Genomic DNA, 6,084 nt, shown 5'->3' with positions numbered 1-6,084 from the left:
AAAAAAAAAAAAGAAAAAATACAAAATTAGCTGGGTGTGGTGGACATGCCTGTAATCGCAGCTATTCAGGAGGCTGAGGCAGGAGAATTGCTTAAACTCGGGAGGCGGAGATTGTGGTGAGCCGAAATTGCACCATTGCATTGCAGCCTGGGTAACAGGAGCGAAACTCTGTCTCAAAAAAATAAAAATAAAAATAGGCCAGGCTTGGTGGCTCACACCTGTAATCTCGGCACTTTGGAAGGCTGAATCCAGCAGATTGCCTGAGGTTGGGAGTTCAGGACCAGCCTGGCCAACACGGTGAAACCCCGCTCCACTAAAAATACAAAAATTAGCCAGGTGTGGTGGCGCATGGCTGTAGTCCCAGCTACTCGGGAGGCTGAGGCGGGAGAATCGATTAAACCTGGGAGGCGCGGAGGTTGCAGTGAGCCAACTGCACCATTGCACTCCAGCCGGGTGACAAAAGTGAGACTTTGTATAATAAATAAATAAATAAATAAATAAATTTTAAAAATACAAAAATTAGCCGGGTGTGATGATGAACACCTGTAATCCCAACTACTTGTGAGGCTGAGGCAGGAGAACCGCTTGAACCAGAGAGATGGAGGGCTGCAGTGAGCTGAGGTCAAGCCACCGCACTCCAGCCTGGGTGACAAGAGCGAGACTCCATCTCAGAAAATAAAAAACAGAATGAAGCACTGACCCTATCTCATGGATGAACTTGGAAGATGTGACGCTCAGTAAACACGCTAGTCATAAAGGCCACAAACCGCAGGGCTCTGTTCACACAAAGTGGACAGGACAGGGCAGGCCACAGACACAGAAAACAGGCGGGTGGATGCCAGGGAACGGGGAGGGGCTGTGGGAAGGGGCATGGGGAGTGATTGCTTAATGGGTGCCGGGTGTTTTTAAGGGGTGACGAAAGAGTGTTGAAACTAGAGACAGCTGCTGGTGGTGCAATGTTGTGAGCGCTCCCAGCGCCGCCGCGCTCCCCGCTTCACGGTAACCGCGCGCAGCATCAGCTCCACCCTATTATTTTTTTGTTCCTTTTTTTCTTTTTTTTGAGATGGAGTTTCTCACTGTCACCCAGGCTGGAGTGCGATGGTGCGATCTCAGCTCACTGCAACCCCCACCTCCCGGGTTCAAGCGATTCTCCTGCCTCAGCCTCCCAAGTAGCTGGGATTACAGGTTCCTGCCACCACACCTGGCTAATTTTTTGTATTTTTAGTTGAGACAGGGTTTCACTATGTTGGCCAGACTGGTCTCAAACTCCTGACCTCGTGATCCACCCGCCTTGGCCTCCCAAAATGCTGGGGTTACAGGCATGAGCCACCGCGCCAGGGTACAGTTTTTTTTTTTTTGAGATGGAGTTTCACTCTGTCACCCAGACTAGAGTACAGTGGTGCGATCTCGGCTCACCGCAACCTCTGCCTCCTGGGTTCAAGCAATTCTCCTGCCTCAGCCTCCCAAGTAGCTGGGATTACAGGTGCCCGCCACCATGCCTGGCTAATTTGTTGTCTTTTTTGTTAGAAACTGGCATGTTGGTCAGGCTGGTCTCAAGTCATCTGCCTGCCTCAGCCTCCCAAAGTGCTGAGATTACAGGTGTGAGCCACTGTGCTCAGCCTAATTTATTGATTTTTTTTTTTTTTTTTTTTGCTGTTTGAGACAGAGTCTCTGTCCCAGGCTGGAGGGCAGTGGCACGATCTCAGCTCACTGCAGCCTCAAAATCTCGGCCTCAAGCAATCGTCCTACCTCAGCCTCCCAAGTAGCAGGGACTACAGGCGTGCACCATCACGCCTGGCTAATTTTTGTGTTTTTTTGTAGAGATAGGGTTTCGGTGTATTGCCCAGGCTGGTGTTGAACTGCTGGGCCCATGTGATCCACCTGCCACCGGGCCCAGTCCCACCTTGATTTTTAAAAGGAGTGAGCAACAAGTAATCTAAAGTCTCTGCCGGTAAAATGGGAAGTTTAGGAAAGCGTCCAGGTGAAAGTCGAATACAGCCCTACCTGGTCTGTCATCTGTGCACAGGTGTGTTGTCCAGGCTGGTCTCAAACTCCCGGCCTCCCAAAGGGATCCTCCTGCCTTGGCTTCCCAACCTGCTGAGACTGCAGGCGTGAGCCACTGTGCCAGGTGTGGGATGCTTTGTAGGTGGCATGGAGGACTAGCACAGTTTGCAAGTCTTTGTGGGTGTGCTGGGACCTGGACACCAGGCCCTTTTTTCTCCCAGGTACAGTAGGGGCCTCCCAGCCCAGTGTCCCCCGAGAGCCAAGGCTTCACCTCTACAGATCAGGGTGGGGTGACAGGACCTTCCGACACCACTGCCTCGACGGGGTCCATGCGTGAGCGACAGCCGTGGCTCAGGACCTGCCCAGGCCCTCCTGCACGCTCTTGCCCCCGCAGCCAGGTCCTGTCCCCACCTGGTTACCCCATCTGGATAACAGAAGGTCCTGGAGCCACACACAGGCACACTAGCCTCCCCTGGGGTCTGCAGCCCACAGGTGAAGCCCTCTGTACTCCCCGAGAGTGCCCAGGGAGAGAGTACAGCCCATGCCCAAGGTGCAGAGGCTGAAGGAGAGCCGAGAGGGGAGGCCCAGGAGCCTCGTGGTCTGGACAGGCTAGGGCCTCCAGGCCGCTCTCTGGCCCTCCCTGGTCTTTCGCCCACTGTGTTCTGCAGTCCACACCTGGGACCAGTGCTGGGCAGCACCTCCTCCCTCCACATCCTGCCCCTCGCCCTCCCACCCGTGGGGAAGGCCAGAGCCATGCACGGTCAGCTGCTGAGTGCAGTGTCTCTGAGGCTCCGTGCTCTCATTTACGAAGGGGCAAAGCAGAGGTCCCCGAGAGTGGTCCCAGGGTGTGGAGGGACGAGCACAGATGTGTCCAAGCTCCCCCAGCGGAGCAGCGACCCTCGGGCAGAGGCTGCCGGTCCCTAAGAAGCTCCCCGTGGGCTGGGACCTCAGAGTCCATGTACTTGCTGGTGCCCACACATGCCTGTCCTGGCAGAGCTCAGCCGAGGGCACCAGGGAAGACGTCAGGAAGATGAGAGAGTCCAAGCCAGGGGGCCAGGCCACCCGGCACCAGGACACAGCCCACGCCTGACCCACAGATACAGCCAGGGTGTGGGGTAGATGGAGGTGTGGGGAGGGGTGGATGAACCTGAAATCCAACATGGGAGCCCGGCCAGTGCGGTCACTGTTGACAGGATGAGGGGGGGCAGGGGATGGAAGAAAACCTGGTTTCTCGATGGGTTCTGGAAGGTCCGTGGGAGGTTTTCAGGGATGGCCAGGAGGGGAGGACGCACCTCACAGATGAGAAGGGATAGAGTGTTAAACCCTCCCAAGAGCCAGCAGGTGACCTTTGCTGCGCCCACCTTTACAGAGCAAGAGGCTGAGGTCTGGAGAGGCCTCCCCACTTGACCACATTCCTGGAATGACTGCCCAGGCTCCAATGGGCATTAGTTCTCAATGTTCCAGCAGCATTGACCCCGCTCAGTTCTGTCTCCCAGTGACGGAGCAAGAGGTCGCTGAGGACGTCAAGGAGAAGACCTGGCAGGCCCATGACAGCCTGCTGCCATCAGACCATGCACATCTACACCCCAACACCTGTGCAGAGGCACCCCTACACCCATGCAGACGCACCCCTACACTGTGCACAGAGACACCCCTGCAGACACACCCCTACACCTGTGCACAGAGACACCCCTGCAGACACAGCCCTACACCTGTGCACAGAGACACCCCTGCAGACACAGCCCTACACCTGTGCACAGAGGCACCCCTGCAGACACACCCCTACACCTGTGCACAGAGACACCCCTGCAGACACACCCCTACACCTGTGCACAGAGGCACCCCTGCAGACACACCCCTACACCTGTGCACAGAGGCACCCCTGCAGACACACCCCTACACCTGTGCACAGAGGCACCCCTGCAGACACACCCCTACACCTGTGCACAGAGGCACCCCTGCAGACACACCCCTACACCTGTGCACAGAGGCACCCCTGCAGACACACCCCTACACCTGTGCACAGAGGCACCCCTGCAGACACACCCCTACACCTGTGCACAGAGGCACCCCTGCAGACACACCCCTACACCTGTGCACAGAGACACCCCTGCAGACACATCCCTACACCTGTGCACAGAGGCACCCCATGCAGACACACCCCTACACCCATGCAGACACACCACTACACCTGTGCACAGAGGCACCCCTGCAGACACACCCCTACACTGTGCACAGAGGCACCCCTGCAGACACACCCCTACACCTGTGCACAGAGGCACCCCTGCAGACACACCCCTACACTGTGCACAGAGGCACCCCTGCAGACACACCCCTACACCTGTGCACAGAGACACCCCTGCGGACACACCCCTACACCTGTGCAGATGCACCCCTACACCCCTGCAGACACACCCCTACACCTGTGCACAGAGGCACCCCATGCAGACACACCCCTACACCTGTGCACAGAGGCACCCATGCAGACGCATGCCAATACCTATGCAGACACACCTCTACACCTGTGCACAGACATACTCGTGCAGATGCACCCCTACACCCACGCAGACACACCCCTATACCCATGCAGATGCACCCCTAGACCTGTGCACAGAGGCACTCGTGCAGACACACCCCTACACCCATGCAGACGCACCCCTACACCCATGCAGACACACCCCTACACCCGTGCAGACGCACCCCTACACCCATGCAGACGCACCCCTACACGCATGCAGACGCACCACAGCCAGCAGAGTTGTAGATCAGGCTGCACTGGGCCAAGCTGCAGCCTCTCCTGCCGTTTCCACCTCTGCCCCCGCCTGGGCTGCGGCTCACTGGGAATTCCCGGCAGCAGCCAGGTTAATACGTATTTTTCTGGGAGCCTGGACAGATTTTTTTTTTTTTTTTTGTATTTTTAGTAGAGACGGGGTTTCACCATGTTGGCCAGGCTGGTCACAAACTCCTGACCTCATGATCTGCCCGACTCAGCCTCCCAAAGTGCTGGGATGACAGGCATGAGCCACCATGCCTGGGTAACCCTGGACAGGTTTTAATGTGAAGGATCTGGGGCAAGTGAATGAAGGGAAGGCACCAATTTGGGCCACAGCCCTGGTCCCAGGTTTAGGCTCTGCGTGGTGGAGGGCGTCAGCTTCCCCGGCACCGTCCTGGCGGCATCTCCCATCCAACCTGGGCTTGTCCTACCACACGCCCCTCGCGGGCCTGGAGTCTGGGGGAGGGTGTGGCCACAGGTGTGGAGTGACAGGCTGTGGCAGTTGTCACCAGATCCTCTGGGCAGGGAGCACTAGGCAGGCAAGGTCAGGAGCCCAGCGGCCCGGGACCCCAGGGAGGCGGGGCCGTGGCTCTGCCGGAATGTCCTTCCCCGTGACTCGGCTTTCTTCCCCTGACCCAGCTTGTCCTGGCCCCAATCCTGTCCACGGGGCTGCAACTGGCGCTGGGTGGTACAGCCAGGACTGTGGCAGGACAGGGTGGCCCTGCTAGGATCTGGAAAACGTTGTGTGGGTTCCCAAGCACTCAGGATGTGGGCTGTGTGTGGCTCCCCCGGCCCTGGAAGGTTCCCTGGGACCCAAGATCTGCCCCCAATAGGAGTGGGGGCCTGTTCTGCCACCGTCCCTGTGGCAGCAGCCAGGGTGACCCTCAGAAAAGCCTCTCCACATCTCCTAGGCCATGTCAGGACACAGAGGTAGGGCCTGACTCCCACTCTGACTGGAGATGGGACCCTCGGGGCAGCCGATGGGGGAGGAAACAGCTTCTCCTTCACGCCCGCCCCTCCCACAAAGGTTGCTCTTGGAAAAAGTGGGACCACGTCCCCCAGGGAGCTTAAGCCTTCCAGGTAGCAGGGTGGGAAGGACCTGAGGGCCAGGCCTGGAACTGGGAACAAAAGGAGGCTGGGGCAGGTGGGGGCACCTGGGGTTGGGGGAGAGGTCAGGGCTGGGGGCAGTGGGGTCACGGGGGGACCGCCCTGTGAAGCTGCTCACTGGCCAGGGATGGTGCCACCTGTCCACACCCCCGCCTCCTTTCCTGCAGAAACGGGCAGCCTGAGTCTAGGGGCTGACCCAG

This window comes from Aotus nancymaae, unplaced genomic scaffold, assembly GCF_030222135.1.
Source record: "Aotus nancymaae isolate 86718 unplaced genomic scaffold, 86718_ANA_hifiasm-v0.15.2.pri h1tg000089l, whole genome shotgun sequence".
In the NCBI taxonomy this organism is placed as follows: Eukaryota; Metazoa; Chordata; class Mammalia; order Primates; family Aotidae; genus Aotus; species Aotus nancymaae.
The sequence above is the reverse complement of the archived record's forward strand: the minus strand, read 5'-3'. Positions refer to the sequence as shown.